The sequence below is a fragment of the Solanum dulcamara genome, chromosome 3, assembly GCF_947179165.1.
Source record: "Solanum dulcamara chromosome 3, daSolDulc1.2, whole genome shotgun sequence".
Taxonomy (NCBI): Eukaryota; Viridiplantae; Streptophyta; class Magnoliopsida; order Solanales; family Solanaceae; genus Solanum; species Solanum dulcamara.
This window is the reverse complement of record NC_077239.1, coordinates 37672274-37686009: the sequence shown is the minus strand read 5'-3', so window position 1 is coordinate 37686009 and position 13736 is coordinate 37672274.

The window sequence follows — 13736 nt, the reverse complement described above, 5'->3', positions numbered from 1 at the left end:
AAATATGATGTTATGATGAGATATTTATGGTGCCGAGTCCCTTGATGGGCTGGGTATGGTATATTTATATAAGGATCGATCCAAACGTCCCTCGACACATGTTGCTATATAAGGATCGGTCCATACATTCCTCAGTACATATGTATATGATAACTACATGAGGGAAAGTAGGGAATATGTAAAGATTATCCTTTCTCTTCTTTTGGAATGTCTTAGATGTAAGTTAAATATGATATGAGTTCCGAGGTAATTCCATTCCTAAGTTCCGAATGTGCTTCCTGTATCTTATTCACTTTTAGATGTCAAACTCTTGAAGTAGTTAAACTACCTTCCTTGAACCCTTGATATGTTAAGAAATAACAAAAGTATAAGCCCTTAGTCCTAAGGACTATATAATAACAGGTACCTCTGATTCTATAAGCTGGTAGCACTATTTTTGTATATATCTATAGTTCCTAAGGTCCCAATTGATATAGCCCCTAATGGCATTTAGAGGGCACTTGAGATTACTACACTACTACTCTGGTCCTCAAACGATAGCTTGTTCTTCTTATTCTATCTCTTAAATGATGATTTAAATTACATATGGATAGTTTCTCACTACTCTTCTTGTGCATACTGTAACACTTCTTTCACCGAGTCCCAAGCCGGGTACGTAATCGTGCACAGTTCACTACATTATCCACCGAGTCCCTCACTAAAGGGCTAGGTACACTATATGAAGATATAATAATACAATGACATAATTGACTCACCGAGTCCCTCACTAGAGGGCCGGGTACGTATGTATATATATGATAATGTGGTGTGATAAGGTGATGATGGTGCCGGGCCATATGATAGTCCTACAGATATATGATTCACCGAGTCCCTAAAAGGGCCGGTTATATTTATGATATGGGCATGAATGCTTTTATGATTCAGAAGGTACAGGTACAGTGGTTTCTTAAGTAACATACTTATCTCCTGAGCCTCTATTTCAGATATGCTTCCATTTATGCTATGTTATGCTTTGTATACTCTGTACATATATCGTACTGACCCCCCTTTCCTCGGGGGGGGCTATATTTTATGCTTGCATGTACAGACGCATATTTTGGAGACCCACCAGCTTAGGACTCCAATCAGCAAGTTGGGAGGATCTCTATTATATCAGATCCTAGTTTTGGTACTGGTCCCTTGATGTATATATTGGTCTTGTTATTCAGGGGTACGGCGGGGGGGCCCTGTCCTGCCAGATGTTATCGCTCATACTCTTAGAGGTCTATAGATATGTGTGTGGGTTAATTACCAATTTCTGTGAGCTGTGTCTAAATGATGTGTTATAAATGTTGATATGTTATGGCAGCCTTGTCGTCCTGCGTTCCCTTTCATGGTATGATGCAAGTGAAAGAGGCTATATGTATATGAAAGTTTTACCACCCACTGGGGCGCTTATATACTGCACTCATATCAAATAGTTAGGTATATAGGGGTCTAAGTCGGACCCTAGTCTCGGCATACGGGGATGGGTCGTGATAACTTTATCAGATACATATACACTTAATCAGATACACTGATAAAAAATAGATACATATAATATTAACTCAATAATGTGCCATATATATGCGTAAATCTCCATTTATTGAAACTTTCCAGTTATATTCCTAGGTCGTCCAACCTTCACCTTTTGGTATGTTGTTGTGAGCAACAAGATTCTTCGTCACAGAATTACTAGCCATGAAAGTAAATTAAGAAAATCCTAAATCAATGGAGCTTTACCTTAACTTTTAAAATTAGAAGACAAAATAAATAGAAATTTATCACGAATACATGACTTTGAATAATGATTAAATATATACAAACCTCAAATTGATGTGTTGTTGTTCTAATTTTCAATTTTATGGTTTTAATTGTGGAAATCGTAATGGAGAGGAAAATAGAGAATGGTGGTAGAAGACGTGGGGTGGGTGGTTTATCATGACCCAACCCCATAGGCCACGACTAGGGCCCGACCTGGACCCCCATGTACTTAACTATCAACTGTAACAACAAATATAAGACATATATGGCAACCCCAATAGGTCATACATTTTCACATACATGTATCCGCTTTCATTTGTCTCCTGAGGAGTTACATTACTCAAAATATGAAAGGGTGCGCAAGCCGACAAGGTCGTCATAGCGTAATAATGTTATAACACACCGTCTAGGCTGTTACACCCCACACTTTTAAACTCAGAATATCTCATAAGTTCCTTAGACATTATCATATGAGCCGGATACTCTACGGCACTATCTAATGACTCTAAGGAAGGGAGAATGTGATACCCCATAGTAGAGAAGGTTGAAAAAGGAGTCATAAGAATCCATAGGAAATTGGAGGCCAAGTAATGAGTCATAGGACTCGATTTACCTACGTAATTTATTAATGCAAAAGTCTTATATACTTGAGCTACTGGAGGACATACCAAATCTGCATAGCACGGATTTTATAGGCTCTTAAAATAAGGTGAGGTGATGAGCCTACAAGAGGGAGAAAAAACTAGTTTCCAAACTTACGAAAGTGAAGCAAGCAGGTGACAAGCAAGCACCTCAAGCAAGCAGGTGACAAGAAAGAAGGTGACTCACCTGCCTGCTTGGGGGAGGTGTACCCCGCTGCCATGTGGTGGAGTGTGATAGGCCGCATGAGCCTAGGTGGCATCCTAGGGGGCTGCCACGTGTCACCCCTAAGGGACTGCCACATGGCACCTTCTAAAGATATATATATATATATGTGTGTTATGTGATGTATAACTTCAGTTTCTATTCAAAAATATCAGCCAAGGAGAGGAAACAAATGTGAGAGAAAGGCAGTCATGGGTTTGGAAAATTAAAGGTAAGTTTTCCAATTTTCCTCCATGAATTAATTATCTACGGTGTTACTCAACCACGTGGACATGTATATATGTATATTACAATGTCTACGGAACCATATTTTCAGCTTTGCACTTGAAACAAGTAGGAGAAAGTTGAAAGAAAAATCTAGAGAACCTAGGGAGAAAGCTACGAATTTGAAGGGTTACCAAGGTAAGGCCCGATTTTGTTATGTGAATTAATTATTTAAGGTATCCCATGGTTATATAATAGTATTTTATAACATAAAATAGGAATTTGGGGTAGTGGAAAAGGGACACAAACAGTCCGCCCCGATTCAGCACATCAAGAAGTTTCTGAGATGTAGTTTTGGAGTGTTTTGGCCAATTTCGGGTAAGGTAAGGTTTCTCCTTTTAATTTGGAATTCATGGTGTTGTTATGGAGTGTATTATACTCCTTGTGTGTGGCTGGAAAAAGGGAATAGGAATGCTTAACATTGGAGACAATCCAAATTGTAGTCGTTATAGTTTAATTGTCATCGAAGTAACGTGTTGTTCTTGTAAGGTGATGCTTCAGGGGTGTGGTGTTTTGTTGCAGGGACTAAATGTGTTCAAAAATGGGTAGTTCTGGTGTTGGTTTCAGCCACACGACCGCTCGTTTCGTATAATTAAAGGCGTTGCGAAACAAAGACTAGAAACCCTATTTTGATGTTGTAATTTTCAGCAAGTGGTTTGGAGCTTGTGTTGTGTAATATTGCCATGATTATGTATATATATGCTGAAGGTTGTTGTTGTTGGTTGGCTGTAGTGCTTAGGGATTTAATTGAAAATTCGGATAGGGCACATTATAGGGGTGGTGCTGCCTAATTTTCGTTAATGCCTTACCTAATTAAAAAACTAATCGAAGAGACGGGCAAGGAAATAGATTCCAGGAATGCTAAGGTGCAACCTAAGATGCTGGAAAGATAAAAGTGGTTGATATTCGTGTTACTTTCATGTTGAATAGGTTCAAAGAACGACGAGGCGAACGGAATAAAGAGTAACTCACAAGAGGTATGTAAAGCTTTCTCTTGGCATGTTTTGGTATAAGTACTTATAGTTATCTCTCATTTCCCTTGATATGTATTTGGTACGAAAATGAGATTATGATGCCTTAGTGGTTCACCGAGCCCATGATGGGCCGGGTATGATATATGTATATGAAGATCACCTGAAGGAAAGTACAGACTTCATAAAGCATATTCTCTTTCTTCTTTTGGGCATGTCTTTGTCTTAGTTGTGAGTTGAATATGATCTGAGCTCCAAGGTAATTCCATTCTTAAACATCTCTTATTTACTTCTGAATATTGAACTCCTACAGTAGCTGAACTATTTCCCTAGAAACTTTTATTCCATAAATGATTTGGCCCTATGTTAATACATGTCTAGGGTCCCCGAGATTACTTTTGAGACAGCTCAAACAAAAGCTTAACTTACTTATTTTGTCGAGTCTCTGATAATGATTTAAATTGCATATAGTTACTCATTACTCTACTCGTGTATACTGTAACCGTTCTTTCACCGAGTCTCGGGCCAGGTACGTTATCATGCACCATTCACTGCATTTTTCACCAAGCCCCTCACTAGAGGGTCGGGTACGTATGTATATATATGATGATGTATTGTAATAAGGTGGTGATGGCGCCGGCCTATGATGGTCCTATGATGTGATTCACCGGACCCCTAAAAGGGCCGGCTATATTGTATAAATTGAGCATGCATGCTTTTGTGATTCACAGAGTACAGGTACAGGTCTTCAATTTGATAATTTGTTCCCTTGCTTCTCTATTTTGAGTATACCTCCAGTGTATTATGTTACATTTTACATACTCAGTACATATGTCGTACTGACCCCCTTTCTCAGGGGGCTACGTTCATGCCTGCAGGTACAGATATAGGTTTTGGGAGTCCATCAGCTTAGGATTCCATGTAGCTCAGCTAGAAGAGGCTCCATTGTATTGGGGCCTAGTTTTTCATACTGTCCACTGATGTTCAAAATTGTTTTTTCCATTCGAGAGTACGACGGAGGCCCTGTCCTGCCATATGTTGTCATTTATATTTTTAGAGGTCTACAGACATGTATATATGGGTTGTGTATGTTAGTTTGATTCAGCTGGGTCTGCATGATATATGATATATGTTATTATGTTATGGCAGCTTTGTCGGCTTGCGTGTCCTATCATGTTGTGATACAAATAAAAAGGGCTACAGGTTTATGAAAATGTTATCACCCAGTGGGGCTCTGTTACATGATATTGTTTTATTTACAGTTCAATGTGACCACAGCTGATAGATATATATATGGGGGGTCCAGGTCAGACCCTAGTCGCGGCCTACGGGGTTGGGTCATGACAGAAGTATAACTGGAACAACTTACAAATGATCTACATACATATGTCTATAGACCTCTAAGAATAGAAATCATATCATATGGCGGAATAGGCCCCCCACCGTACCCCTGAATAATAAAATATATACATCCAATACTAAGTACCAAAAACTCGGCTCTAATACAATAGAGCTTCTTCCAAACTGGCTGAGCAGAATTCTAAGCTGGTGGACTCCCAAAACCTGTATCTGTACCTACGGGGCATGAATGCAGCCCCCCGAAGAAAGAGGGGTCAGTACAACATATGTACTGAGTATGTAAAGTACAAAACATCATAAGGAAATTACAGTTACCATAGGGGTGCAGGGGACAAGTATAGAATTTAATAGAGTATTGTACCTGCACTTTACAAAATAAGGTCATGTATACCTTTATCACATACCGTATTTGGACTGCTCGGGGACTCGGTGTAACAAATGCACCATTTTATCATTGTAGGCATATGCATACTATTAGAGCTATGGAACGTACAACCCAATCCATATATATCAGGTTAGTGCCGAGGAGCGTTCGGCCTGATCCATATATATAACAAGTTAGTGCTGAGGAACATACGGTCCAATCCCTATACATATAATACGTTAGTGCCGAGGAATATACGGCTCGATCCCTATACATATAACATGTTAGTGCTGAGAAATATTCAGCTCGATCCCTATATAATATAATAATGCATATATGTGCACGTAAACCTTGGTAATATATCAGACATCTCTTAAGTATCACCATAAATTATGTTCAAGAGCCATTAGGTATAGGAGTTTATGTATCCGATCACTATTCAGCCTATAGAAGTCTCAAGGGTCGTAGTTTAGCTACTTCAAGGCCCTTATCAGTCAAAAGTGAGTACAAGTCATGAATCACATCCAGAATCTATAAATGGAACTCTATCTAACTCATATCACCTATCATTTCACTTACATTAAGCCATTTCCATATAAGGGAGGGATAGGCTTCACGTATAATACTTTTCATCACATAAAAGGCTTACAAGACAATAACTCAACTATTGTAGGAGTTCTAATATCAAGAAGTGAATAAGATGTACGAATCATGCTCGGGGTGCTATGAATGGAATTATTCCCATATTACATACACAATCCCCTTAAGACTAAGACATGCCAAAACAAAAGACGAAGATAGCTCTACATACCTGTTATGGGTTAATCGCATCCAGACTCGCTTCGTTACTCCTTGACCTATTTAACATGAAAGTAATACTAAGGTTAGTGACTTTCAACTTTCCAGCCCCTAAACCTACTACCCATTATCCATAGGAATTACCTCCTTGTTCACACTACTCGACTAGCCTCGACTGGTCTATTAGTTAGTTAAGGAGTTAACGGAAATCGGATAGCATCTCCTCTATAACTTGCCCTATTCGAAATTTCAATTTAACCCCCAAACCTTAGAATCCAACCAAAAACAACAATCATAAACATATATACAAGTAATCCACTTCCACATTACGCAACACAAACTCCAAACAACTCGCTTAAAACCACGATACCAAAATAGGGTATTTAATCTTTATTTTGTAAAACCTTTAGCTATACGAAGAAGAGGGTGATGTGTCTGCAAACAGAAGCAACCATGACCCATTTATACCATGTTCCAGCCCTACAACACACCACCACACACCTTCATCCACATATCACAAGCACAACACCTTGCTTCGACTACAATTTAACTATAGCGACTCCAATTTAGTTTGTTTCGAACGTCAAGCATCCCTATGAAATCTTTATACTTACAGCCACATCAAAGGCATATAATACACTCCATAACAACCCCATAACCTCCAAAATTAAAGGAAATACCTTACCTTACCCAAAATTGGCCAAAGCTTGCCAAAATTCACCTCAGAAGTTCTCTAGTTGCGGCTGAAATGTCATGGCTGCTTGTGACCCTTTTGATGCTGATCCAAATAGAAACTTTACATTATCAACCCCTTCATATCATGTCCAAACCCTTACCAAAATGTGGGAGAAGAGAACCAAGTCATACCTTGCTAAAACTTGTCTCGAAAGTTCTCTTAACATGCTGAAAATTAGCAGACTATTTGTATCTCTTCCTTGCTGCCCCAAAATGAATTTTTACGTTATTAAATACCTCTATATCACTGTAGGATATCTTAACTAATTAATTTATGGAAATAAATTGGGCCTTACCTTTTTTTTGCTCAAACCCATAGGTCTCTCTCCTTGCTCCAAGCGTTTTTCTCTCTTTCTCTCTCACTTTCTAAGTTGTAAAAAGATTACTATGATGACTTAGTCATCAAATGAAATACATATACTTTCCCTTAGGAGGTGACATGTGTCTCCCCTAAGGGTGATACGTGTTAATCCCTTATTGGGCCATCTCACTCATGCGACCATCCCTAGGTTGCCACATGGCAGTGGGGTCCACCCTCCCCCCCCCAAGCAGGCAGGTGAGTCACCTCCTTGCTTGAGCTGCTGCCATGTGGCACTTCCTCCTGCTGCCACATGGCACTCTCTTCTTGCTGCCACATGTCATCCTCTTCTCTCCCTAGTGAATTTGTAATCTCGTCTTACCTTGAGAACCCATGTAATTCCGGCTACACAAGCTTAGTATATACTCAAGTAGCTCAAGTATGTAAAACTTCTAAGTTAATAGCTTACGTAGGTAAGTCAAGTCCTACGACTCATTACTTAGTCTCCAACTCCTTTCGACTTCTCATGACTCTATTTCCAACCTTTCCTACTATGGGGTATCACATTCTTCCTTCCTTAGAGTTGTTTGATAGTGTCGTAGATTATCCGGCTCACATGATAACTTCTAAGAAGCTTAAGAAATATTTCGAGCTCAAGAGTGTGGGGTATAATTGTCACGACGCAAACCCGTAGGCCGTGACGGGTGCCCAAACTGGACATACACGTGTACCCCTGCCGATTATAAGTAAACTCATTTCTTGTTCGACCCTTAGTGTACCAACAAATAAGAAATCATACAAGCCAACAAGGCTGTCGTAGTTTAATAATGTTACAACACGCCGTATAGGCACAACTTATAAATGACCCACATGCATATGTCTACAAACCTCAGAGAATAACAACCATATCCTATGGTGGGATAGGGCCCCTGTCGTACCCCTGAATAAGCAAATATATACATCTAATACTAAGTACTAAAAACTCAGCTCTGATATAATGGAGCTTCTTCTAAACTAGCTGAGAAGAATCCTAAACTGGCAGACTCCCAAAACCTATGTCTATACCTACGGGCATGAACGCAGCCCCCCGAAGAAAGAGGGGTCAGTACACCATATGTACTAAGTATGTAAAGTACAAAGCATCATAAGGAAATTGCAGTTACCATAGGGGTGCATGGGATAAGTATAAAATTTAATAGAGTATTGTACCTGTGCCTTACAAAATAAGGTCATGTATACCAGTATCACACACCGTATCCGGCTTGCTCGGGGACTTGGTGTAACAAATGCATCATTTTATCATCGTAGGCATATGCATACTATTAGCATTGTGGAACGTACATCCTAATCCATATATATATCAGGTTAGTACCGAGGAACGTTCGGCCCGATCCATATATATAATACGTTAGTGCCAAGGAACGTATAGTCTGATTCCTGTACATATAATACGTTAGTGCCGAGGAACGTATGGCCCGATCTCTATATATATAACATATTAGTGTCGAGGAACGTATGGCCCAATCCTTATATATATAACATGTTAGTGCCGAGGAACGTACGGCCCAATCCCTATACATATAACATATTAGTGCCGAGGAACGTACGACCCGATATCTATATAATATAATAATGTATATACATGCACGTAAACCTTGGTAATATATCAGACATCTCCCGAATGTCATCATAAGATATGTCAAAGAGCCTCTAGGTATAGGAGCTTACACATCCAATCATCACTCAGTATGCAGAAGGCTCGAGGGTCATAGTTCAACTACTTCAATTCCTTTATCATTCAAAAGTGAGTACAAGTCATGGGTCACACACAGAACTTATAAATGGAACTATATCTAGCTCGTATCACACATCGTTTCACTTACATTAAGCCATTTCAAGAAAAGGAAGGGATAGGCTTCACGTATAATAGTTTTCATCACGTAAGAGGCTTACAAAACAATAACTCAGCTATCGCAGGAGTTCTAATATCAAGAAGTGAATAAGATTGGCGAACCATACTCGGGGTTCTATGAATGGAATTACCCCCACATTTCACATACACATCACTTATGGCTAAGACATGCCAAAATAAAAGAAAGATAGACTTTATGTACTCCTCACTTCCTAACGTATGGAAGGCTTGGGAATCCTTAGTTCAATTACTGTAATAGTGCTTTTATTAAAAAATAAATAAAGGTCATGAATTGCGCTTGGCATTTATGAATAGATTTACCCTCAAGCTCATATCATTCACTACTTAACTTGAAGACATGCCAAATAAAAAGAAAGATAAGTTTTACATACCTCTTATGGATTCTTCTTAACCGTGCTTGTCTCGTCGTCCTCTGAACCAATTTAATACGAATGTAATATTGATATTAATAACTTTCAAATCTCAAGCCCTTTATTCCCAAAATCAAGCATCCATAGAAATCCATTCCTTATTCGCCTTTCTCGACTAGTCTCGATTAGTCTATTAGTTAGTTAAGGAGTTAATGAAAATTGGGCAGCATCTCCTCTATAACTTGTCCTATCCGAACTTCCAATTTAACCCCAAAACTTTAGCAACCAACCAACAACAACAATCAGCAGCTCATATACAATTAAAATATGGCAACATTACGCAATACAAATTTCCAACAACTCTCTTAAAACTATGATACCAAATTAGGGTTTTTAATTGTTATTTCGTACAATCTTTAACTATACAAAATAGAGGGATGTGTGGCTGCAACCAGAATCACCCACTCCCCATTTAGACCATGTTAAATCCCTGCAACACACCACCATACACCTGCAGCTACACACCACAAGCACAACACCTTGCTTCGACTACAATTTAACTATAGCGACTTCAATTTAGTTTGTTTCGAACGTCAAGCATCCCTATAAAATATTTATACCTCCAGCCACATACATAACATATAATACACTGCATAATCACACCATAAACTCCAAATTGAAAGGAAAACCCTTACCTTACCCAAAATTGGCCAAAGCTTGCCAAATTTCACCTCGGAAGTTCTCTAGTTGCGGCTGAAATTTCGTGGCTGCTTGTTACTCTTTTGATGTTACTCCAAACAGAAACTTTATATTATTAACACATTCATATCATATCCCAACCCTTATAAAAATATGAGAGAAGAGAACCAAGTCATACCTTGCTAAACCTTGCTAAAACTTATCTCGAAAGTTCTCTTAACATGCTGAAAAGTAAAGGACTGTTTGTATCTCTTCCTTGCTTCCCCAAAATGAAATTTTATGTTATTAAATACCTCTATATAATCGTAGGATACCTTAAATAATTAATTTATGGAACAAAATCGGGCCTTACCTTTTTTTATGCTCAAATCCGTGGCTGCTCCCTCTAGCTCCTAGCATTTTTCTCTCTTTCTCTCTCACTTTCTAAGGTTGTAAAAAGATTAATATGATGACTTATTCATCAAATGGAATAGATATACTTTCCCTTAGGGGCTGACATGTGTCAAGCCCTTATTGGGCTACCTCAATCATACAACCAATGAGGGGCTACCACATGGTAATGGAGTCCACAACCCCCCTCCTCCAGTAGGAAGATGGGTCACCTCCTTGCTTCAGCTGCTGCCACGTGACACTTCCTCTTGCTGCTACGTGGCACTCTTCTCCTGCTGCCACGTGTCATCCTCTTTTCTCTCTCGTGGGTTCATAATCTTGTCTTAACTTAAGAATCTGTATAATTCCGGATATGCGCGCTTAGTATATACTCAAGTAGCTCAAGTGTATAAAATTTCTAAATTAATAGCTTACATAGATAAATTGAGTCCTACGACTCATTACTTGGCCTCCAACTCCTTCCGACTTCTCATGACTCTATTTCCAACCTTCCCTACTATGGGGTATCACATTCTCCCTTCCTTAGGGTTGTTTGATAGTGTCGTAGATTATCTGGCTCACATGATAACTTCTAAGAAGCTTAAGAAATATTTTGAGCTCAATGGATACAAAACACCCATGCTTTAGCACCTGGTGCAACGACTCCTGGTGCAAGAGTGTGGGGTGTAACAGGTTGATGAGAGAGAGAGAAAGAGAGAGTTGATTGACATAAAAGCATGAAGTGGGGATGATTTTTGTGCAGATAACTAATTTAGGCTATTGTTTAGGGATATATGTATTTGAATATGTCTTTCTCAATATATGGTATAAAACCCTTAACTAGTAGTAATATATGTAATTATTTGAAAGGTTATGCAGGATTAGCATATATGATAAGTATGTCTAATAAGGTTGTTTTTCAAATATTAATCTGTTTGCACCTGGCTGATTTCAACCAACTCATATCCGAATTGACCTGCCATTTGCCATTCCTATTCCGAACTTTACTTATTAATGTTTGGGTGAAAGCTCCACTTTTGAAAAGATGTAAAATTGTTTTTCCTATAGTTACGTTTTTTATTGCAAAAAACATCTTCCTTGAAAAAAAATTATTGTTGGATAATCTAGAAGGTGACTTGAGATGTGAAATAAATTTCTTACAGTTTAAAACGTAGAGTTGTAGTAATTAGGTTAATTTATATATTACGGCATACAAAGGCGACCCCAGAATTTGAAGATTGGGGGACATCACTATTTAAAAAAAAGGTCAAACTCATTGATGGCCAACTAAAGTTGGCACCAACTTTCACTTAGACACCTCAATTAGGCTTTTTTCATTTTAGACACCTCATTTCAAGCCTCGCTGTGTCATTTTGACACTTTTCGCTGACTCAAATTATTTTTTCTCCTTCTTCTTCATCACTCTTTCTCCCTTCCCATCTTCTCCACCTTCCACCACCCTTCATCAACACACAACTTTTTAAAAAATTCTACAAATTTTACTAGGTTACATTCTTTGATTCTTTCATCTTCTTTAAAAAACAAATTTGCACCTTGATTCATATTAAGAAACATAACTAATTTCAAGGAAACAAAAAACATCAACTTCTTTCAAATGAAAAAATTGATTTACATTCTTGCCTTCTCCATTGAAATTAAGAAATAAAATTGATTTCAAGAAAATAAAAAAAGAAATAAAGAACCTCCAATTGAAAAAAATAAAAGAAATCTCTTTTACATATCCGTCATTGTAAATTCCAATCAAAGCAACATAAGAAATCAACTTCTTTCAAATGTCATACAAAACCTTTTCGATTTGATAGAATTTAACTTACTCTTCCAATTTACTTTATTTTGTGAACTAACTCATATTCTTGCCTTCTTGGTAGAGAAGAAGTGGGGGCATGGGGTTTGGTATTGATCTGGAGGAGAAAAAATAAAGTAAAAGTGATTTTTTTAAAAAAAAAATTATAAAATGCACGTGTCACATATTGATTCATTTATTTTTTCACATAAGAGGCGTTTGACTGTAAGCGCTTAAGTTGATTTTGAAAATATAAAAAAGTATCAAAATGATACAATGAGATTCAACATGGGGTGTATAGAATGAACAAAACCTAGTTAAAATATCTAAGTAAAAGTTGATGCCAATTTTAGAAGGTCACCGATGAATTTGGCCTTAAAAAAATATGCAATATGGAAATCACACACTAAAATAGAAGAACTTATCATTTTGTGAGCGAAAAGATAATCTTGAAATAATTTTAGCCAAACGAAATTGAAAGTAATATGATCTTGTCTTGTAGCATGCAAATCTTGTAAATTTATTTTTTAAATGAAAGAAAAAGTAAAAACTATATTCTTCATTCACGAAATATTGAGATATGGACATCAATGCTCAATAGTACTACTTCGTTGATCCCCATTAGTTAATGTTAAATTACAATATTGATATTATGATAATGAATTATTTATAAAATTAAACTAATAAAGTTATGTACTTCTAGTAAAATTTCATTGGGTATGTTGTCATTGTTGCACTTAGGGGTGTACATAGACCGGGTTGGTTCGGATTTTTTACAAACCAAACCAAACCATTTGTGTCGGGTTATTAAATCTATAAACCAAACCAAACCAATAAAAGTCGGGTTTTTCGATATCAATTTTTCTCGGTTTTTTCGGATTTTTTCGGGTTTTCGGGTTTTTTCGGGTTTCTCGGATTTTTCATAGTATCTAATAAAAAGCACAGAGCAGTGCTTCTTAAAAAGAGTTCTAGTACAAAATATCAACATATAAGATGGAGGCAGAACATTGTTTGAAGTTTTAACTTTATAATATAACTTTATAAGATGTTTTTTTTTTGTATATTATTTAGATGACCTTCTCAAGTCCAAATCTAAATGTAAGAAAAAAAACAAAAATTATGAAAAATTTTAAAAAAATATTTATA